General features: G+C 42.6%; 1 protein-coding gene across 3 annotated transcripts in view; it reads left to right on the forward strand.

Moving 5' to 3' along the window:
* The window catches only part of USP31 (ubiquitin specific peptidase 31), an 81,816-nt gene that overhangs the window by 3,890 nt on the left and 54,693 nt on the right, over positions 1-23,233 (forward strand). Inside the window, exon 1 of one of the 3 annotated variants that reach the window (XM_086375327.1) lies at positions 13,264-13,507. The exons of the other annotated variants lie outside the window; for them this stretch is intronic. The gene's annotated coding sequence lies outside the window, so the exon portion shown is untranslated. Of the gene's footprint in view, positions 1-13,263; positions 13,508-23,233 lie in introns of those variants that run through there. 3 annotated transcript variants of the gene reach the window in all.

Below are 23,233 nucleotides of genomic sequence, written 5' to 3' on the forward strand. Positions count from 1 at the left end.
TTTCTCTTAGGCGGCCTACCAAAGTGCCTCACCTGCCTCATGCCAGGCACTCTCACTTGCGGAAGACTCTGCACCTGTGAAAAACAAAGACCGTGGAACAGGAAGCCAGTGGATGCTGACATACCAGTCACCACGCCCCCCTCACCTGTTGGTGGCAGACATCGCTATTTGAGGCCGATTCGTTTCTCTCGAACTCACATTCAGAATCCTGCTGAATTCTGGGCTCCAGGCAGCCACTACCAGTTGACAGAGGAGATAAAAAACAATTTACCATCTTGAGATAATTTGCCTTGCGAGCGCAAAAAAAAATGCTTAATATGTCTTTGAATGTATTTTTGTTGACTTACGATTTCAAGTTACTAACAATTTTGTTGTAAGATTTTCAATTAGGAGTCTAACTACATTGATTTCAGCCTTAGGAGCTTGCCAGGAAAACAGATTTTTGGTTTTGGGTAAGCTGGATGGTTGTTAAGGTTGGATTTTCATTTTCCAGAATGAAAGAAGTTGAGTGGTCCAATCTTGGTAAGCTTTAAGAAACTTCTCTAGCAGCCACTTATATCTTTTTCTCTTTTTGCGCAGACATTTTTCTCCTGCTCTTACAGTAGTGGTTCTCAGCCAGGGCACTTCTGCCTCCCCTGTCCCCCCAGTCCTGGGGACATTTGGTGATGTCTGGAGACCCATACTTGGGTGTCACAGCTGGGGTGGGGCTGCTGCTGGCAACTAATGGGGTGATTCCAGGTTTGGGGCTGTCATACAACATGGGTTTCCCAGGTGGCACAGTGGTAAAGAATCCACCTGCCAGTGCAGGAGACACAAGAGACACAGGTTCAATCCATGGGTCAGAAGGAGCCCCTGGAGTAGGAAGCAGCGACCACTCCAGTATTCTTGCTTGAAAAATTATGTGGATAGAGGAGTCTGGCAGACTACAGTCCTGCTGCTGCTGCTGCTAAGTCACGTCAGTCGTGTCCGACTCTGTGCGACCCCAGAGACGGCAGCCCATCAGGCTCCCCCGTCCCTGGGGTTCTCCAGGCAAGAACACTGGAGTGGGTTGCCATTTCCTTTTCCAATTCATGAAAGTGAAAAGTGAAAGTGAAGTCGCTCAGTTGTGTCCCACCCTCAGCGACCCCATGGACTTCAGCCTTCCAGGCTCCTCCATCCATGGGATTCTCCAGGCAAGAGTACTGGAGTGGGGTGCCATTGCCTTCTCCTGGGCTACAGTCCATGGGATGGCAAAAAGTTAGACATGAATGAGCACACACAAACACACACATCATACAACATGTAGGACAGTATCCCTCAAAAAGGATTATCCAGCCCCACATGTTAATAGTGCTGAGGTTAAGAAACTGTTGGAGAAGTATTTTGAATTTCCTTAGTGCAAGTTTTCCTTCCTTTCCCAGCCTTTAATGTTGTCTTGTTACTTTTTCTTCTCTGTTTGCTGCAGCTCTAGAGTAAAAGTTAGACTTTACTGGCAGGATCCTTGGATCACTGTCTTCTTAGTAAAACTGTGAGGGTAAGTAAATCATTTTGAAACTTGAGTGCTCAGTGTTCTAAGAGAAAATAAGTGTATTGTCCTAACTTTCATAGGATGCTCACTTGGGTGTTCCAGGTTTGTACAGATGCTCTCTGATTTCTAGTACTCACTGCCCTTTTGCAGTAAGTGAAAGGCGGATGGTCATCTTTCAAGTAACAAAGATAGGTTTTATAGCAGCAGTTTTCAAATTGTGCTTCCAAAGAACAACTGGAACAGAGTGATCTACTGATAAAAGAACTATGGGGGACTCCTTCCAAATCTGCTGTAAAACAAAAAGTAATTGATGAATCAAATTTTCTCTCCTACATTTTTCCCCTTGAACTTTGGTGCCTGGTGGTGCTTATTTATTAGTGAGAGTTCTTGGGTTACAAAGGGAGTATATGTGTATAAATGGTTACAAATGGAGTGTATGTGTATAAACGAGTAGTGGCAGACAAGCTAGCCATCAGGCTTCACTGGCTCAGATTCACAACTTACTTTGTCACAGACTTATACTAGGGAGCTCTGATTTTACGTACAGACCTATGGTGAAAGTTTTCCTGGTTGTATGGAGTGGTTTAGTACCTTGACATCTCACAGTGGTTCCTAAGAAGTAATCTGACTTCAGGGTGTCCCCCAATTTGATTTGAAAAGTAGGAAACAAAATGAAATTATGTTGATCACCTTCCGATTTATGTCAGTATTAAATAGAAAGACTGTCTCTTCCTGGCCTGTTTCCTTGTCTTTCAAACGCGGTCACCTCTGTTTATGAATTCCAAAGCTTTGAAGGAGAAAGGCACTGAGATTGTCATCAAATTGTAGACTTGGAAGAAGACGCGGGTGAGGTGTGAGGGATCCTCAGCCTTTCTGGGTGAAGAGACTGAGGCTCACCTGCTGGCTAGAGGCTGGGGGAGAGTTCTGACTGCGAGTTTGTCACCACCCGCCACCCCCCATGCCGGTCGGAGCTCTGGTTCTGTGTCTCTTTATCAGCACAGCCACTGAAACAACAGGTCTCAACGTAAAATGTACCAACAGGCCGGGTGGACGTGCTGAAACATGTAGCATTTTTTCCCTCTAAGCTTGCAGTGCCAAATCGTAGTGAAAATAAGGTCAGCTGCAGCTAGCTGTATGCATGTGCTCTTGCTCCTGAGGCTTCGGTACTTTTGGAAGTCTTCCTTAAAAAATTGGCCTCTCAGACCATTTAAATGCATATAACAGACACATCTTCTGGTGGATGGGCTCGCAGTCCCCATAGAGTCCTGCAGCTTACTTTCCTCTATGTCCCTATCCTGGACTTGAAATTATATCACAGATAGCATAGCTTTTATTGTTTTTTGTTAATAACATCCAGGTCCTTGTTATTCTTTTTAACAGTTGTATAGATGCCCTGGTGGCTCAGATGGTAAAAAATCTGCCTGCAGTGCGGGAGACCTGAGTTCAATCCCTGGGTCAGGAAGATCCCCTGGAGGAGGGCACAGCAATCCACTCCAGTGTTCTTGCCTGGAGAATTCCACGGACAGAGGAGCCTGGCCCGCTGTAGCGGGTCCATGGGGTTGAAAAGAGCCGGACATGACTTCATGGCTGGCACACACAATGGAAGCCCACTCATGTGTTTTGGTTGTATAGTTTTTAGCCAGTCTAGCCAGTCCTTCACCATGGATCTAGTCTCCCTTTCTAAGGAGTAAGTCTTGGCTGTGGTGTTGCTGAGACAGAGGAAACGTGCGTTTACACCGATGATGGCCCTCTCCAGACTGCCCAGTCAAAGCCTGTGCAGGACAAGACTGACCCATCCATGCTACATGCTAGGGCCTCGCCCCTGACATATGCTTCCTCTTACAAGTGGCTGCCCTATTCATCAATTTTCAAACTTACTTTCTTTCACGTGGGTTAGGCTTGTTTTCTGGGTATGCCTATTCTCCACGCTTCTTCAGCATGTGGCTCTCTCTCCAGTACATGCCCAGCTGATGTGTGCAGCTTCATGAGAAAGCGCAAGGAAAGCGTAAAGACGACTAGTTGGGGAACAGAGATACACAGGGCAGCTGTGGAATTTGCTGACTTACACCATGTTTACTGAGCAGTTATTGTGTACAAAGGGACTGGTTTAGGGGAGGGGTTGGGAATAGAGGATTAAGTGTGAGGATTCTGGGACAGAGTTCTAGCCATCAGAGACCTTACCAGTATTATAGGGAAATTTTTAAAAAATTGTATTGACTGGTAAAGTTCGGGGGGCGGTTCAGAGAATGGTGAAATCGTGGTGAGCAGAAGTGTAAGTAGAAGATTCATTCATTCATTGCCGGCTGTTAAGCTTCTGCGAATGTATGAATGTATGGAGCTCCTAACTCATGTCACATGCTGCGCTAGTCATTGGGTACACGTGCATGTTCTGTTGTGTCTGACTCTTTGCGACTCCATGGACTGGAGCCAGGCTCCTCTGTCCATGTGATTATCCAGGCAAGAGTACTGTTGTGGGTTGCTGTTTCTTTCTTCAGGGGATCTTTCTGACCCAGGGATGGAACCCTCATATCCTGCATTAGCAGGCAGATTCTATACCACTGAGCCACCTGGGAGCCCCAGTCATTGGGTATATAGGGGTAAACCAAACAGCGTAGTAATGTAAAAAACGGTGCCAGATCCCATGGTCCATTCCTTCCTGAAACTGTTATTGTTACAGAGGAGGCAGATGTATTCATCAGCACACACTGGTAAATGTGAAATTTAAAATTTATTAGAGGACTTCCCTGGTGGTTCAGTGGTTCAGAGTCCGCCTGCCAGTGCAGAGGATACAAGTTTGATCCCTGTTCCAGGAAGATCCTACGTGCAGCGGAGCAACTATGCCTGTGCACCATGTCTGTTGAGTCTCCTCTGGAGCCTGGGAACTGCAGGTCCAGAAACCTGTGTGCTCTAGAGCCTGTGCTCTGCAGCAGGAGAGGCACCCCAGTGAGTGCATCTAGAGAGCAACCCCTGCTCACTGCAGCTAGAGAGAGCTCTCACACAGCAGCGTAGACCAAGCACAACCAAAAGTAAATACAAAAGTAAAATAATTAGAGCTAAGAAGATAAAGCTAAGGTGTATGAGAGAGAGTAATGACCAGGTAGGGAGATTAAAATGTATTCAAAAGGCCCTGCAGGGGCAGGGCTGGGGGTACATTTGAAAGTCTTGACAGGCCTTTTTCATGGCTTAGAGAGCTGGGTGGGGCATCTGATAGATGAAGCTGGAAAAGGGGCTGGGTGTGCAGAGGTGGGGCCTATAGGACCCCCTTGTAGGGCAAGAGGAAAGGATTAGGTTTGATTCTAAGAGCAGTGGGGAGCTGTTGCAGATTTTAAGCAGAGTTCTGGCATGATCTTGAAATGTAAAGTGATCACGTTCTGAGTCCGAATAGTTAACACAGACTGGAAGCAGGGAGGCCAGTTAGGAGGCTTTGCAAAGGTAAAGCTACCTACCGGTGGGGCATAGGATGGAGAACCAGGTGGAGTTGAGATGTATCTGGAGGTAGACTCGACGGGACTTGCTAAAGGATTGATTCCAGGGAAGGCGCTGAGGCAGAGGGGAGCAGTCAGGGTAAGTCCCTGGCATTTGTTTTGAGCAACAGGGTGATTACTGGTGCTGTGCACTTACTTGAGGAGCAGCAGCTCTGGAGTTCAGTTTCAGATGGGTTAAATAGGACACTCGAGAGGTGTCTAGTTGGCAGGTGGATAAGGGAGTCTGGTGTTCAGAAGATCGGGGCTGGCTAGAGATAAAGATTTGGGACTCACTGGTCTGTAGGTGATATTTAAAACTGTGGGAAGTAGCTTAGAAATGGGATTTGAAGATAAATAAAGCTTGGTCCATTAAAGGAGAGAGAGATGCCATTTCAGACTGTTGGGGAATAATCTGAGTAAAGGCACAGCGTCTGGGGTCAGGAGGCCCTGGGCTCTCTGCTGCAGGGGCCTGGGGTTTGGAGCGGTTTTCCCAGCCTTGGCCCTGTTGACATACCTGGCATTATTGGCTGGGTGAGTCTTTGCTGTGGGGGCTGTCCTGGTGTTGCAGGATGCTGAGCAGCGTACCGGTCCTCTCCCCACTAGGCGCAGGTAGTACTCTCCTGCCCCCACCCCAGTCGTGACAATCTAAACTGTCTCCAGACTTTGCCAGATGTCCCCTGGGGGGCAAAATTGCCCCTGGTTGAGAACCACTGATTTGATGACAAGGGGAATTAACTGTAGATGGCTGAGGAGGTGAAAGGGGACAGATTAGGTGTGGCCATGAAAGCCTGCCACAACTATTTAGCCTTGAGGCAGTAGTCAGCAGTGATTCAGTGGAGGCTTCTTGAGCTGGGCAGACTCTGGTATGATGGAAAAAGAGGTTTCAGAAAAATGGGTCTGATGGTGAGCAAAATTGAATACAATGGAGGAGAAGGTAAGGGTTTGGAGAAGGCAGTCACAGAAGCGACGTGAGGTGGAGGAAAGGGTGAATCCAGAGACATTTTGGAGGATGTCGTGACATCATTAAGGAGACTCCATTAGGGCTTCCCTGGTGGCTCAAATGGTAAAGAATCCACCTGCAGTGCAGGAGACCTGGGTTTGATCCCTGGGTCCAGAAGATCCCCTGGAGAAGGGACTGGCTGCCCTCTCCAGTATTCTCGCCTAGAGAATGCCATGGACAGAGGAGCCTGGCAGGCTGCATTTCTTTAAAATACAGAGTGTGACACGACTGAGCGATTAACACCAGCTAAGAGATGGAGAGGCAAAGGAAACACCAGGGTCAGACCTGGGTGATGGAGACAGTAAGGGGAGCGCTGGCAGAGATGGAGCAGTCCAAAAAGGGGCACTGAGGGCAGAGAAGATCATGACTGTAATTTGAACATGTGGGGTTGGGGTCATGGGATATCTAAGAAGGAATCTTGATAGCTTGAATTCAGCTGCATAGAGGTGATAACTAAAGCCAGGAGTATTGAGTGTGTAGTCAGAAGCCCACAGCCAGCCCCTTGGGGGAAACTAAAAATAAGGGGATAGGAGGAGGGAAGAACTTGTTGGACTTGTTAAAGGGGCAGAGAGATAGGCGGAAAACCAAGAAAGCTGAGTCATGAAGCTTGTCTTATTTTGGTTGACTTCCTGCTCTTAGCCCTGAATACAGCTCTGTACAGAGCTGCAGAAACATCAGTTTATATCCATTAAGAGTCAAATTCAGGTTGAAGTATTGTAGACATAATTCATTAAGCCTGCAGATTTATTGAGCACATTGCTTGGGCTGGTCCTGTGTTGGGAGGCACCGGGCTGTACGAGGATGAGTGAGATGGTCCATGCCTGTAGGGAATTCTGGGTCTAGAAGGGAAGGCAGGGGTAAAGAATCAATTGCAGTAGGTTTGGATGAGTGTTGTGATAGAGGTGTATACAGAAGTGCCGTGTAAACCTAAAAGGGGAATCTGAGAGTGGTGGGGGACTGAAGACATGCCCCCTGGGCTGAGTCTGGAAGGATTTGGTAGGAATCCTCTTGGTGGATAAAGGGAGAGGTGGGAAAGGCCTGTTGGAAACAGGGTGGAAAACCCATCATGTTCAAAGACTTAGAACCTCAAACAACTTGGTTTATTCCAAAAATTTCAAGGTCTAGTGTGGTTGGAGCAGAAGGGTAGGGTGGTGGATGGGTGGGGAGCCGGTCACTGAGTAATGCTTTAGGCAAGGTTAGATCTCTGACCTTGATGTGGTTTGGTTCTCTACATGTTCCCGGGGACAGAACTTGAACTTCAACTCAGGGCAGTGTGATGATAACATTCATGTTCTCACTCTACTTACTGAACACATTGCCTTGAAGTGCCATCAGTCTACATTTTTGTACTTGTCTACATTTTGTACTTGTCTACGTATATGGTACACATTTTACGTAGCTTCTGGCCAAGCTGCTTTGGATTATGATTTTTTTTTTTTTCAAGCAATCTATAAAACTTTTCCCCATGTTTCTAAATTGTAGTCGTTACACTGTTTAAAGTTTAATGATACATACGGTGTCATACTGCTAAGTGATAATTTAATCATCCAGTCCTCTTTTATTGGGCAATTTGCCCTGTGAAAATGAAAGTTGCTCAGCTGTGTCTGACTGTTTTCAACCCCCTTTTTGAGAAACTGTAAAACTGTTTCCCGCGGTGACCACACCTTTGTACATCGCCACCAGCAAAGCGTGAAGGTTCCAATTTCTCCACATCCTTGCCAACACTTGCTGTTTTCCATTTTTTTTCAAATAATAACCATGTTATGCATGTGTGAAGTGTTACCTAATTGTTGTTTTTATTTGCATTTCTCTATGACCTAAATCAAATCCCTTGTGACTACAGTGGAAGTGAGAAATAGATTGAAGGGACTAAATCTGATAGAGTACCTGATGAACTATGGATGGAGGTTCATGACATTGTATAGGAGACAGGGATCAAGACCATCCCCATGGAAAAGAAATGCAAAAAAGCTGTTTGAGGAGGCCTTACAAATAGCTGCAAAAAGAAGAAAAGAAGAGAAGCAAAAAGCAAAGGAGAAAAGGAAAGATATAAACATCTGAATGCAGAGTTCCAAAGAATAGCAAGGAGAGAGAAAAAAGCCTTCCTCAGCGATGAATGCAAAGAAATAGAGGAAAACAACGGAACAGGAAAGACTAGAGATCTCTTCAAGAAAATTAGAGCTACCAAGGGAACATTTCATGCAAAGATGGGCTCGATAAAGGACAGAAATGGTATGGACCTAACAGAAGCAGAAGATATTAAGAAGAGGTGGCAAGAATACACAGAAGAACTGTACAAAAAAGATCTTCACGATCAAGATAATCACAGTGGTGTGATCACTCACCTAGAGCCAGACATCCTGGAATGTGAAGTCAAGTGGGCCTTAGAAAGCATCACTACGAACAAAGCTAGTGGAGGTGATGGAATTCCAGTTAGCTATTTCAAATCCTGAAAGATGATGCTGTGAAAGTGCTGCACTCAATATGCCAGCAAATTTGGAAAACTCAGCAGTGGCCATAGGACTGGAAAAGGGCAGTTTTCATTCCAATCCCAAAGAAAGGCAATGCCAAAGAATGCTCAAACTACCACACAGTTGACTCATCTCACACGCTAGTAAGGTAATGCTCAAAATTCTCCAAGTCAGGCTTCAGCAATACATGAACCGTGAACTTCCTGATGTTCAACCGCATTTTAGAAAAGGCAGAGGAACCAGAGATCAAATTGCCAACATCTGCTGGATCATAGAAAAAGCAAGAGAGTTCCAGAAAAACATCTATTTCTGCTTTATTGACTATGCCAAAGCCTTTGACTTTCCACAATAAACTGTGGAAAATTCTGTAAGAGATGGGAATACCAGACCACCTGACCTGCCTCTTGAGAAACCTATATAGGTCAGGAAGCAACAGTTAGAACTGGACATGGAACAACAAACTGTTTCCAAATAGGAAAAGGAGTACGTCAGGGCTGTATATTGTCACCCTGCTTATTTAACTTACATGCAGAGTACATCATGAGAAACGCTGGACTGGAAGAAGCACAAGCTGGAACCAGGATTGCTGGGAGAAATATCAGTAACCTCATATATGCAGATGACACCACCCTTATGGCAGAAAGTGAAGAGGAACTAAAAAGCCTCTTGATGAAAGTGAAAGAGGAGAGTGAAAAGGTTGGCTTAAAGCTCAACATTCAGAAAATGAAGATCATGGCATCCGGTCCCATCACTTCATGGGAAGTAGATGGGGAAACAGTGGAAGCAGTGTCAGACTTTATTTTTTTGGACTCCAAAATCACTGCAGGTGGTGACTGCAGCCATGAAATTAAAAGATGCTTACTCCTTGGAAGGAAAGTTATGACCAACCTGAAGTGAAGTGAAGTCGCTCAGTGGAGCCCTTGGACTGTAGCCCACCAGGCTCCTCCGTCCATGGGATTTTCCAGGCAAGAATACTGGAGTGGGTTGCCATTTCCTTCTCTAACCTAGACAGCATATTAAAAAGTAAGTCTCTGACCTTACTTTGCCAACAAAGGTCCGTCTAGTCAAGGCTATGGTTTTTACAGTGGTCATGTATGGATGTGAGAATTGGACTGTGAAGAAAGCTGAGCGCCGAAGAATTGATGCTTTTAAAGTGTGGTGTTGGAGAAGACTCCTGAGAGTTCCTTGGACTGCAAGGAGATCCAACCAGTCCATGCTAAAGGAGATCAGTCCTGGGTGTTCATTGGAAAGACTGCTGCTGAAGCTGAAACTCCCAATACTTTGTCCACCTCACATGAAGAGTTGGCTCATTGGAAAAGACCCTGCTGCTGGGAGGGATTGCGGGCAGGAGGAGAAGGGGACAACAGAGGATGAGATGGCTGGATGCCATCACCAACTCGATGGACTTGAGTTTGGGTGAACTCCGGGAGTTGGTGATGGACAGGGAGGCCTGGTGTGCTGCGATTCATGGGGTTGCAAAGAGTCGGACATGACTGAGCAACTGAACTGAACTGAACTGAACTGAATGACTAAGGATCATTAGTCATTAATGACTTAACTATTGACTTGGATTATCTTATCAAGTGCTTCTTGGCATTTGTATATCTTCTTTGGAGAAATGTCTGTCCAAGGACTTTCCTCATTTTTAAACTGGATTGTTGTTATTGTTGAGTTGTAGGAGTTCTTTATATATTATGGATGTTAATCCCTCATGATATATGATTAGCAAGTATTTTCTCCCATTCTGTGGGTTGTTTCACTCTCTTAATAACTGTCCCTTGGTGTACAAAGTTTTTAATTGTGATGAAGTCCAATTCATCTTTGTTTTTTCTTTTGTTACCTTTGCTTTTGGCATCATATCCAAGTAATCATTGCCAAATTTAATGTCATGAAGTTTTCCCTGTTTTAGCTCTTATGTTTAGGTCTTTGGTGCATTTTGAACTAACCTTTGTGTACGGTGTAAGGCTCTTTCGTATGTGGGCATTTAGTTTTCCCAGCACCATTGTTGGAAGGACTGCTGTTTTTTCTTTGTTGAATGGTCTCGGGGCCCTTGTGAAAAACCAGTTGTATAGATGAGGGTTTATCGCTGGGCTCTCTGCTCTGTCCATCCATCTGTATATCTGTCTTCGTTTCCTATCAGTTTTTCAGCACACTGTTTTGTTTACTGCAGCTGTGTAGTAGGTTTTGAAATCAGAAGTTTGAGTCCTTCAGATTTGTTCTTCTTTTTCAAGATTGTTTTGGCTTTGGAGTCCCTGAAGATTCCATATGAACTTCAGAATAGGCTTTTATTTTTGCAGAAAATGGCAGTGGGATTGTTATAGGGATTGCACTGAAGTCTGTAGGTTGCTTTGTGTAGAATCAGTATCGCAACACTATTCTTTCAATCCATGAACTGCAGTGTCTTTTATAAATGTGTTGTCTTTAATTTTTGTCACTTAAGGTTTACAGTTTTCAATGTATAAGTTTTTCACATCCTTGGTTAAATTTATTCCTAATTATTTTATCCTTTTTGATGTTGTTATATACTTGAAACTGTTTTCATAGTTTCCTTTTTGGATTGTTCATTGCTAGTGTATAGAAATGGAACTAATTTTTTTTTAATGTTGATATTATATCCTGCACTTTGCTGAATTCATCTATTAGCTGTCTCAGTCTTCTGTGAATCCTCAGGATTTTCTACATATAAGATCATTTTCTTTGCAAACAGAATTTTATATCTTTCTCTCTAGTTAGGATACCTTTTATATATATATATATTTTTAAATAAAGCTTAGTTGATTTACTTTAGTTTCTGGTGTACAGCAAAGTGGTTGTTACATATATATGTTCTTTTTCATTTCCTTTTCATTATAGTTTACTATAAGATATTGAATATAGTTCTCTGTGCTATACAATAGGATCTTGTTATTTATCTGTTTGTAACTGCCAATCCCAGGCTCTTAATTTATTCCCCCTTCCACTTTCTTGCCTAGTTGTTCTGGCTAGAAATTCCAATGTTCTATTTAATAGAGGTGGTGAAAATGGGCATCCTTGTCTTGTTTCTTCATCTCAGGGGAAAGGCTTTCAGTGTTTCACAATTGAGTGTGACGTTAGCTGTGCACTTTTTAGATACTGGTTTTATCACATTAAGTTTTCTTCTTAGTTTGAGTGTTGAGTTTTGTCATGTGCTGTCTCTGAATCAATTGAGATGATTGTGTGGTAGTTTTCTTTCATTCTATTGATGTGGCATTTTGAAGTGAAGTGAAGTGAAGTTGCTCAGTAGTGTCCATGGAATTCTCCAGGCCAGAATACTGGAGTGGGTAGCCTTTCCCTTCTCCAGGAGATCTTCCCAACCCAGGGATCGAACCCAGGTCTCCCACATTGCAGGCGGATTCTTTATTAGCTGAGCCATAAGGAAAGCCCAAGAATACTGGAGTGGGTAGCCTATGCCTTCTCCAGAGGATCTTCCTGACCCAGGAATTGAACCGGGGTCTCCTGCATTGCAGGTGGATTCTTTACCAACTGAGCTATTGATGTGGTGTATTACATTGACTGATTTTCATATGTTGAACCCCCCTCATTCCAGAAATAAATCCTACTTGATGGTCATGGTGTCCCTTGGGATTTTGAAGGTTCTTTTGGGAAACTTTATAATAGCTCTTTATAGAATAGTGTAATGTGTGTAAGGCAACACCTTCATAAACCTTGAGACATTTGATACAGACACTTCTCTCAGTCTATTGCTCTTTTAGTTTTGTTACTTTTGTATATTACAGAAGGTTTTAATGTTTTTGAACCTGTCCTTTTTCCTTATTGTTTTTGTTACTATATAGCTGAAAAGTTACGCTTTCATACAGGATAATTTTTCTATTTTATTTTTTGTTTTTTCCATTATGTTCTGAAATATTTCTCTTCCAGTAGTTTGGGGTTTGGTTTAGTTTAGTGCATGTGGAAAGTGGGGATTTATTTTCAGGTTTGAGATTTCCCATCTTATATAGTGTAGTGAGTGGTTGAGAACCTGGACTGAGGAGCCAGAGAGCCTGTGTTTCAGTCATGGCTGCACCACTTACTAGCTACGGGACCTCGAGCACTTAACTCTGGGCTTAGTTTCCTCATTTGTAAAATGTGGATAAGAATATATCTACCTCATTTTTAAAAAAAAAAAAACAAGAGAAAAACTTGGCCGAGGGCCTGACATGTCGTCAATGCTAGTGAGTGTTAACTGGTATTGTTACCCCAACCTTATTATCACCCTGCTTATTTATAGAAGTCTTCTCCGTATTTAGAGTTTTATGGTCTATTTTTGATTTCTGTATTCTGTTTCATCAGTACTTTTATTGGTACCACATGGCATTGTTGTTGCTTGTTCTTTTCATGCTATTCTTTTTTCCCTCCCACTGTGGAACATTTATTTTTGTTCTGCAATAATAGACATGATTAAAACCAGTGCAGAGAAGTACTGAGTTTATTGGGTAAGAAGTGTTATCTTGCTCTTTACAAGTTCTCCAGAAAGATTTTTGAATCATTTTTGTCAAGTTTCAGAAACTAATCCTGTGTGAATTTTAGGGTAAAGTATCTACGTTAATTTGGGGAAAAAAACCGTTTTTGCTGGATGTCTGCCTGTCACTGATAAAATCCACAACTTTAAACAAAACAAACTAATAATAATGTTACAGTAAGAAAACCTGGCTGACTGATAACTGAGGGAGAAATTGAAATAGTTATTAAAAGAACTGCCTGTTCCCCCAGAAGATAACAGAATTGGATGAATTTAGTCATACGTTCTTCCAAGGATCAGATAATCCTCATATTGCATAACTGTCAAAAGGGTAGAAAAATTTCCTCTCAGAGGCAAGAGGATTCTGTTTCCTAAACCTGTTCATGTCTGTCTCCTCCACGCCACTGCGAGACCCTCTAGGGCAGCGAGTCTGTCTTGCCCAGCACCTCTTGGAGGTGCTTGGTTAATCTGAACTGAAAGTGCCTCAGCAAGGAAGGACAGCTTGCAGACCCGCCTCAGCTGTAAACATCGAGGTGCCGGTGATGGGTCATTTCTGTTGTACACAGATGGGCCAGACCTCTGAGGACTGTGAGTTAACACTTAGGCTTTAGGCCTTGAGAGAGAAGGGGAGAAATTGGAGAAGGGGGTGGTATACCTCAGTATACAGAATTTTTTGAGCACGTTGTCTGAAAACGGAATGAACTGCCTCATCTCAGTGTATTTTTATTATTGGACAGGTTTCACCAGAGGCCCAGGTGGTCTTGTAAGGGAGAGTTATATACCCCATAATAGACTGGGTTGCATTCAGTTTATTTCTCATTCCTTGTCTCCTGCTCCTTTCCTCTAACTTTTGAACATATTAAAAAAAATGCATATTAAAGCAGAGTTGACAGTGTTTGGCAGCTTAACATGAAGGGTAGAGAGATGGAGAGATGAAGATAAAGTGGATGATTTGTAAGTGCGCCTTAGGACGGTGCTTTTCAAGACTGAAAGCCCAGTGGAAAACCATTCTGCAGGTGGATGGGTAAGTTCAGTTTTAGACAGTTCACATAGTATTGGAGTTTCAGCTTTAGCATCAGTGAGCATAAGAGCCCTGGGAAGTCTCGTGTGGTGGTTTTACATTTGTTGAATGTCTGTCATCTATCAGGCGGGGACATAAATTGAATCACCTTAAGTTTTCAGTGACCCATGTAGAAAGGCGCTGATGTGGTCTGAATTGGAAATCTCTCTGAAATTGATACAGATGTAATACTGCAGATGCTTGTCCCGAGCTAGCTGTTTTCTGTCTTCCTTGGTGGGGTGTAGAGTGTTGCGGTTGCCTCTGCCACTTCTGTTTTGTTATTGGTGTGTGGTTCGGTGGATTCTTCCTGTGGCCATCTGTGCGCTCGTCACAGTGCGGGGCTGCTGAATGGGACAGTGAGCTCTGTGCCCTTCTCCACAGCTGTTTCCTATAGTGAAGACTGGAAAACAATGACCTCATGATTTCCACAAAAAAACCTTTTATATATAGTCATGGAAAAGAAACCATTCAAAACGGAGTAATTTAAAGTTCTGTCCTCTGTAGCTTTTTCCTTCAAAATGATTCTTGTTTGTTCTGCTAATTAGTTGTTCATTGGCTGTTCCTCAAATGACCTTTTATGTTTCACAAACAATGTTTGCAGTGGAGCACATCGGGATATCTTGTTTTTTTGTTTGATTGTGATCTTTCTCTGTTTAGAAACCATTGTTTTATGCCACGAATTGTGGCAGTTCCTAGAGGAACTGGCCAGTCACCCGACATCTGTTGCTTCTTCCCTCCAGTTGTTGAGCTTGGATGGTAGCAAGCAGTGTGTCCACAAACAAACAGTTCACGCTTCAGAAGACTGCGTAGGACTGGTCAGGAAATGCCCTTATTGCTATTCCATTTAAAACATTAGGATACAGGGCTTCAGTGCTAGTAAGTAGCAGAGCCAGGACTCAAGTCTTGGGTGGTTTTTATGAAGTTAAAGGAAAAGATGTAAAGTAAGTATTGTAAGTATTCCAGAAGTAGAAGGTGCTCATTCCAAGTCTGTGGACACCCAAATTACCCTTTCCCATTTCTAAAGTCTGTCCTGTTGACAGTTTTTATTGCTGCCAGATTAATCTTTAAGGTTATCTTTAATTACATTATTTCTGTTTTCAAAAGTTGCCTTTAGTTTTTCTTTTGTATACAAAATGTATAAGTTTCTTAGCTTTGCATTTAAACTTTTTTTCACCAGCCCAAGGTGAGAGAAGTACAAAATTTTCCAAGAAAAAGGCATACCAGGCGCATAAAAAAATTTGTTATAAAGTTTCTAATGCTTACTTTGAATTCTGCACCTGTCTGTGGACCACACTTTGAAGAGCACTGCTGTGCAGCTTCTCAGGGTCTGATTTTGTTTGTTTATTCCTTTAGTTTCAGTGAAAATATAGTCTATGCTTTTCATGTAAAACGGTAGTTAGATCTAGAGGCTTATTTTTTTCTGGTAAAGCTAGTTTCTGAAAAGTGTTATGTTAATTTTGACTTTAAGAGCAAGGCAAAGCTGTCTGGTTCTCAGGAATTTAAGAAACTGAGCCTCACAAAACCAAAAAAAAATAAAAAAGAAAAAGAGAAAAAAGAAAAATGTTGCTCAGTAGACATGCAGTTATGTTATCAGCTCCATCAGGAAGCCTGTCCTATCTGGTTGTGTCCCTCTCAAAGTTAGCAGTCACTGATGGTTGGTCCTTGGTCCATTCGTTCATTAAGGGTTGAAAAATGGCAGTTTTAATTTTAACATGTCTCTGGAATACTTCTGTAGAGACTCTTGCCCTTGTCAGTGGTTTGGTTACTTCAAAGTAACTTTTGAGAAGAAAGACAAGATAAATATTTGGTGGGTTTTCCCCCCTTATTTTCTAGTTTTCAAAATAATTAGTGGGTTTTTTGTTGTTGTTGTAACTGTGTGGAGTTAGATACATGTTTGAAAGGTGTGTATAGTCAAAGCTATGGTTTTTCCAGTAGTCATGTACAGATGTGAGAGTTGGACCATAAAGAAAGCTGAGTGCCAGAAGAATTGATGCTTTTGAACTGTGGTGTTGGAGACTCTTGAGAGTCCCTTGGATGGCAAGGAGATGAAACTAGTCCATCCTAAAGGAGATCAGTCCTGAATATTCATTGGAAGGACTGATATTGAAGCTGAAGCTCCAATACTTCCGATGAGGTGGCCCAAGTATTGGAGTTTCAGCTTTAGCATCAGTCCTTCCAAAGAACACCCAGGACTGATCTCCTTTAGGATGGACTGGTTGGATCTCCTTGTAGTCCAAGGGACTCTCAAGAGTCTTCTCCAACACCACAGTTCGAAAGCATCAATTCTTCGGCCATCTGATGCGAAGGGCTGACTCATTGGAAAAGACTCTGAGGCTGGGAAAGACTGGCAGGAGGAGATGGGGACGACAGAGGATGAGATGGTTGGATGGCGTCACTGAGTCGATGGACATGAGTTTGAGCAAGCTCCAGGAGTTGTGGATGGATAGGGAAGCTGGAGTGCTGCAGTCCATGGGGGTCACAAAGAGTTGGATACAGCTGAGCAACTGAACTGGACTGAGTCAGTTATTAACCTTATTATGCCCAACTTGTCCTGTTTTTGGCCATTGGGATAAGTTGCCTACCGAGTCCTTTTGGCACTATACTAGTAGTCTGTGATGTCAACCCAAAATACAGGAAGTTAAGATTTTCCAGGCTTATCTTATATGTTTCCTGCTCCAGATGTGGAATCAGTCATTTCTTTAAGGAGACTTAGTTCCTTTTGGTAGCAGATGGTTCTGAGAGGCCACAGTCGAGGCCATAGGGGTCTACCTGGTTTCCTGGGTCTCAGTAGACAGAGTGAGGAAACGTGTGATTTATAAGTCAAGAATTCATATTGATAATTTCATTCTTGATAAAAGTGAAAGAAGAGAGTGAAAAAGTTGGTTTAAAGCTCAGCATTCAGAAAACTTAGATCATGGCATCTGGCCCCATCACTTCATGGGAAATAGATGGGGAAACAGTGGAAACAGTGTCAGACTATTTTTTGGAGCTCCAAAATCACTGCAGATGGTGACTGCAGCCATGAAATTAAAAGACGTTTACTCCTTGGAAGGAAAGTTATGACCAACCTAGATAGCATATTAAAAAGCAGAGATATTATTTTACCAACAAAGGTCTGTCTAGTCAAAGCTATGGTTTTTCCAGTAGTCATGTATGGATGTGGGAGTTGGACTGTGAAGAAAGCTGAGTGCCAAAGAATTGATGCTTTTGAAGTGTAGTGTTGTAGAAGGCTCTTTGAGAGTCCCTTGGACTGCAAGGAGATCCAACCAGTCCATTCTAAAGGAGATCAGTCCTGGGATTTCTTTGGAAGGACTGATGCTGAGGCTGAAACTCCAATACTTTGGCCACCTCATGTGAAGAGCTGACTCACTGGAAAAAACCCTACTGCTGGGAGGGATTGGGGGCAGGAGGAGAAGGGGATGACAGAGGATGAGATGGCTGGATGGCATCACCGACTCAGTGCACATGAGTTGGGTGAACTCTGGGAGATGGTGATGGACAGGGAGGCCTGGCGTGCTGCGATTCATGGGGTCGCAAAGAGTCAGACACGACTGAGCAACTGAACTGAACTGAACTGAATTTCATTCAGGAATTCAGGGTTTTTATTTAACCTCATTGATCGTATGTCTATATTTCTCCTAAGCTGAAAATCGTATTCTTAACCCTAGTGTAAATTCTTGTTTACATTATCTCACAATGCATTTATAGTCTCATCACAATAATCTCAATATTAGCACCAAACAGGATGAATATTTAAAAGTTTAATTTTTGTCCCTAGGATATGTCCTACTAGGACTGTGCAGTCATATTTTTGTTTTAAAGTTTCTTGGAATAGTTCTCAAGTGTGACTTAGTCACCAATGTGATATATACATTCATTTGTTCTTTCTGCTTTTGGTTTTGAGGAATTGTTTTTTAGAATTTAGTTTTGTTGTGTAATTATATAAAAAATAAAATTCATTTGCCTGAGTCAGATATACAAAACAAGATCTGTTCAAAGAAGTCTAGTTTCTTTTTTTTTTCATTTCTTTTTTTTTTAATTTTATTTTATTTTTAAACTTTACAATATTGTATTAGTTTTGCCAAATATCAAAGAAGTCTAGTTTCTGATGACTGTATTCTATTCTCTTCCTCTGTAAATTTTATGATTTATTCTTTCAGTGTTTTAGTAGAAGCAAATATGTGTATTCATAATCTCTCTGACTTAAATAAATGTTAACACACATACATACATGATTTTCTTTATCTTGTTTTCTTCTTGTAGGTAACATGGGTGCTTAGCAGTTGCCCTGCATAGCGGGTTATTTTGTGTACTCCTAACAGTGTAAGGTGGATATACATATTTTTTTTTCTGTTTTGTGGATGAAGAAACAGGCGTTTCTCCAGACCTTTCATCCTCTAATTCTCGTTATTCCCATAGTGTCAGGTGCTGTCCTTCATGTGTATATTCATGAGCGAGTGAATGAGCAGGGGACTCACTTTTGTATCTTCTCTGCTTTGAGCAATAATGGGAGCAGAGAAAGGACTGTTTTTAAACTGTAGGAAAGGAAATTCAGCCTTTTCTTTGAGGTCAATAGCTCTCTATAACTGGATAAGAACACATTGGTAGAAAGAACCTTTTTCCTGATTAGAGGTGGTCCCAGCATATTATAATGATATGTTTACTTGAAACATTATTTAATGTTACCCTAAAATAAGAGTTCCTTTTTGACAGTGCAGTGACAGCTTGGTAATTGTCCCTCATTTTAGAGTCTTTTATGAAAGTTATAATAAAGTAGGATAGCTAAAGAAAATGCCTTTAAAAGCAACAGCTCATGGGAAATAGCTACTAGTTAATGATTTCAGGATTTTAATAGTGACAGGAAGGAAGGAGGGTAGCCTCATTTCCCTGCAGGCAGGAGAGATCGAGGAGCATTGGCAGCTTTTTATCTCATATCCAGCAGGAGGAAGGGTTAGCTGAGTTAGAGACCTGTTGGTCGCTGCCCTTTGAGCCTTTATTGTGACGTCAGGCAGCTGGTTAGGCTGTAGTTACCGCCCCACCCGCTTTCTGACGTCTCTCTCCGGCTTCAGTGTCCGAGGTCAGTGCTGGGAGGAGGGTAAGGGCAGCCAGGGTACAGGTCTGCTTCTTTCTTTTTTTTCAGTTTTCCAACCAGGGATCAAACCTGTACTCCCTGCATTGGAAGCACGAAGTCTTAACCACTGGATTGCCAGGGAGGTCCCTACTCCTTTCCTTTAGAAAAATCTATGAACCCATGGATTTTGAGTTTAGTCAGAATCCTGGTATGGTTGAGATGTTGGGGTAAGCACTGAGCCTCAGCTTCCTTATTTTCCTTTTTGTTGCCATGTGATCGTATCAGTCTCACAGACTGTGGTGTTTAACAACCTTTGGTTCCTTTACACCTGAGTGATGGAAACACTTTAGCAGGAAAACCCCACCAACCCAGCTTGTGAAAGCAAGCCTCAGTTCACTTCAGTCGCTCAGTCATGTCCGACTCTTTGCGACCCCTTGAATTGCAGCACGCCAGGCCTCCCTGTCCATCACCAACTCCCGGAGTTCACTCAGACTCAAGTCCATCGAGTCGGTGATGCCATCCAGCCATCTCATCCTCTGTCGTCCCCTTCTCCTCCTGCCCCTAGTCCCTCCCAGCATCAGAGTCTTTTCCAGTGAGTCAACTCTTCACATGAGGTGGCCAAAGTACTGGAGTTTCAGCTTTAGCATCATTCCTTCCAAAGAAATCCCAGGGCTGATCTCCTTCAGAATGGACTGGTTGGGTCTCCTTGCAGTCAAGGGACTCTCAAGAGTCTTCTCCAACACCACAGTTCCAAAGCATCAATTCTTTGGCGCTCAGCCGTCTTCACAGTCCAACTCTCGCATCCATACATGACCACTGGAAAAACCATAGCCTTGACTAGACAAACCTTTGTTGGCAAAGTAATGTCTCTGCTTTTCAATATGCTGTCTAGGTTGGTCATAACTTTCCTTCCAAGGAGTAAGCATCTTTTAATTTCATGGCTGCAGTCACCATCTGCAGTGATTTTGGAGCTCCAAAAAATAAAGTCTGACACTGTTTCCACTGTTTCCCCATCTATTTCCCATGAAGTGATGGGACCAGATGCCATGATCTTCATTTTCTGAATGTTGAGCTTTAAGCCAGCTTTTTCACTCTCCATTTTCACTTTCATCAAGAGGCTTTTTAGTTCCTCTTCACTTTCTGCCATAAGGGTGTTGTTATCTGCATATTTGAGGTTATTGATATTTCTCCCGGCAATCTTGATTCCAGCTTGTGTTTTTTCCAGTCCAGCATTTCTCATGATGTACTCTGCATATAAGTTAAATAAGCAGGGTGACAATATACAGCCTTGACATACTCCTTTTCCTATTTGGAACCAGTCTGTTGTTCCATGTCCAGTTCTAACTGTTGCTTCCATGGGAAAGGGAGCTTGGTAGGAAGAAGATGTTGATGCTTTCCAACTGTGGTCTGGAGAAGACTTCTTGAGAGTCCCTTGGATAGCAAGGAGATCAAATCAGTGAATCCTAAAGGAAATCAACCCTGATCATTCCGCTGGCATACTTTGGCCACCTGATGTGAGGAGCCAACTCAGTAGAAAAAACCCGGATGCTGGGAAAGATTGACGGCATAATGAGAAGGGGATGACAGAAGATGAGATGGTTGGATGGCGTCACTGATTCAAAGGACATGAGTTTGAGCAAACTCCAGGAGATAGTGAAGGACAGGGAAGCCTGGTGTGCTGTAGTCCATGGGGTCGCAAAGAGTCAGACACAACTGAGTGACTGAACAACAACAAGGAAGAAGATGTGGAGACTTCTTCAAAAGGCCACTATAGTTAAGTGCTGAGGAAAAATAAATGTGTTCCACATAAAATTTTCTCTGGGTCTGGCCTTGTGACTCTGATTGTTTTGAGCTCACCTTTGATGATGTGTGCTGACCTCTTGAATTGTGGGTCGTTTTTGAAGGCGTGATATTTAAATCTCCAGTGTAACAATGCTGGATGATTCGCTGAAGTGTCTGTTCCCCAGAGGGACTCTCTCTGTGTGATATATTCTGCAACATTTTGTTGTCACCCTATGATCTTTTTTGAGTAACAGTAATAACCCATTCATCTGACTTTTTGAGGGAATAAGTGTTTTATGTAGGTTATTTCCTGGATAATTATTTAAATATCAAGTCTTTAAAAGGTTAAGTTTTCCCTTTTTGATAAATGGCTTGATAGCATATTTTACATACTCACTTTTTCAGGGAGGGAGTCCTGGACATAGTTTACTCTCTGGTGATTTAGAGTATTATGACTTCATCTGTTGCACTCTTCTGTAACATGGAGATATCTTTGGGGACAGTGAGACTGTGCAGGAATTGATAAATGGTCCAGAATTGCTTAGATTGTTTGAATTCTTTCTTCTGCTTTTGGTAATACTCCTTCTTGCTCTCTCTCATCCTCTGTCACGGTCCTTCCTTAGTTTTCTCTTGCTTTATCCGGTTTTACTTTATCCTGGGCATCTGTACATTCCCCTTCCTCATTCCTGTGTCTTGCAGTTTCTAATCTGCTTTTAGTTAACTAACCAGATAAATAGAATGGACTCAAGTAACACTAAATATTCTGCATTAGGGCCTGGGATCTGGCTAAATTAAGAAATCTTAGTATTTCCTTTTTGAAGTCATTAAAAAAAAAACCTTTTTAGTGAAGTATGGCATACATACGGAAAAATGCATAACATCATTAGTGTACAACTCAATGAATATTAAATTCTAAAGTGATATTGAAAGACAGAAATGGTATGGACCTAACAGAAGCAGAAGATATTAAGAGGTGGCAAGAATACATAGAAGAACTATACAAAAAAGATCTTAATGACTCAGATAACCACAATGGTGTGATCACTGCCCTAGAGCCAGACATCCTGGAGTACGAAGTCAAGTGGGCCTTAGGAAGCATCTCTATGGAAAAAGCTAGTGGAGGTGATGAAATTCCAGCTGAACTATTTCAAATCCTAAAAGATGATGCTGTGATGGTGCTGCACTCAGTATGGCAGCAAATTTGGAAAACTCAGCAGTGGCTACACGACTGGAAAAGGTCAGTTTTCATTCCAATCCCAAAGAAAGGCAATGCCAAACAATGTTCAGACTACCACACAATTGCCCTTATTTCACACACTAACAAAGTAATGCTGAAAATACACCAAGCTAGGATTCAACAGTATGTGAACTGAGAACTTCCAGATGTTCAAACTGGATCTAGAAAAGGCAGAGGAACCAGAGATCAAATTGCCAGCATCCATTGGATCATCGAAAAAGCAAAAGAGTTCCAGAAAAACATCTACTTCATTGACTACGCTAAAGCTTTTGACCATGTGGATCACAACAAACTGGAAAATTCTTCAAGAGATGGGAATACAAGACCACCTTACCTGCCTCCTGAGAAATCTGTATGCAGGCCAAGAAACAACAGTTAGAACCAGACGTGGAACAGCGGACTGGTTCCAAATTGGGAAAGGAGGATGTCAAGGTTGTATATTGTTACCTTGCTTATTTAACTTATATGCAGAGTACATCTTTTGAAATGCCAGGCTGGATGAAGCACAAGCTGGAATCAAGATTGCCAGGAGAAATGTCAATAACCTCAGATATGCAGATGATACCACCCTTATGGCAGAAAGCGAAGAGGAACTAAAGGGCATCTTGATGAAACTGAAAGAGGAGAATGAAAAAGCTGGCTTAAAACTCAGCATACAAAAAATGAAGATCATGGCATCTGGTTCCATCACTTCATGGCAGTTAAATGGGGAAACAGTGGAAACAGTGAGAGACTTTATTTTCTTAGGCTCCAAAATCACTGCAGATGGTGATTGCAGCCGTGAAATTAAAAGACGCTTACTCCTTGGAAGAGAAGTTATGACCAACCTAGACAGCATATTAAAAAACAGACACATTACCTTATCGACCAAGGTCCATCTAGTCAAAGCTATGGTTTTTCCAGTAGTCATGTATGGATGTGAGAGTTGGACCATAAAGCTGAGCGCCAAAGAATTGATGCTTTTGACCTGTGGTGTTGGAGAAGACTCGAGGGTCCCTTGGACTGCAGGGAGATCAAACCAGTCAATCCTAAAGGAAATCAGTCCTGAATATTCTTTGGAAGGACTAATGTTGAAGCTGAAGCTCCTATACTTTGGCCACCTGATGTGAACAGCTGACTCGTTTGACAAGACCCTGATGCTGGGAAAGACTGAAGGCAGGAGGA

This window comes from Bos grunniens, chromosome 25 (assembly GCF_055505025.1).
Source record: "Bos grunniens cultivar Pamir isolate PY7600 chromosome 25, Bosgru_T2T1.0, whole genome shotgun sequence".
Lineage (NCBI taxonomy): Eukaryota > Metazoa > Chordata > Mammalia > Artiodactyla > Bovidae > Bos > Bos grunniens.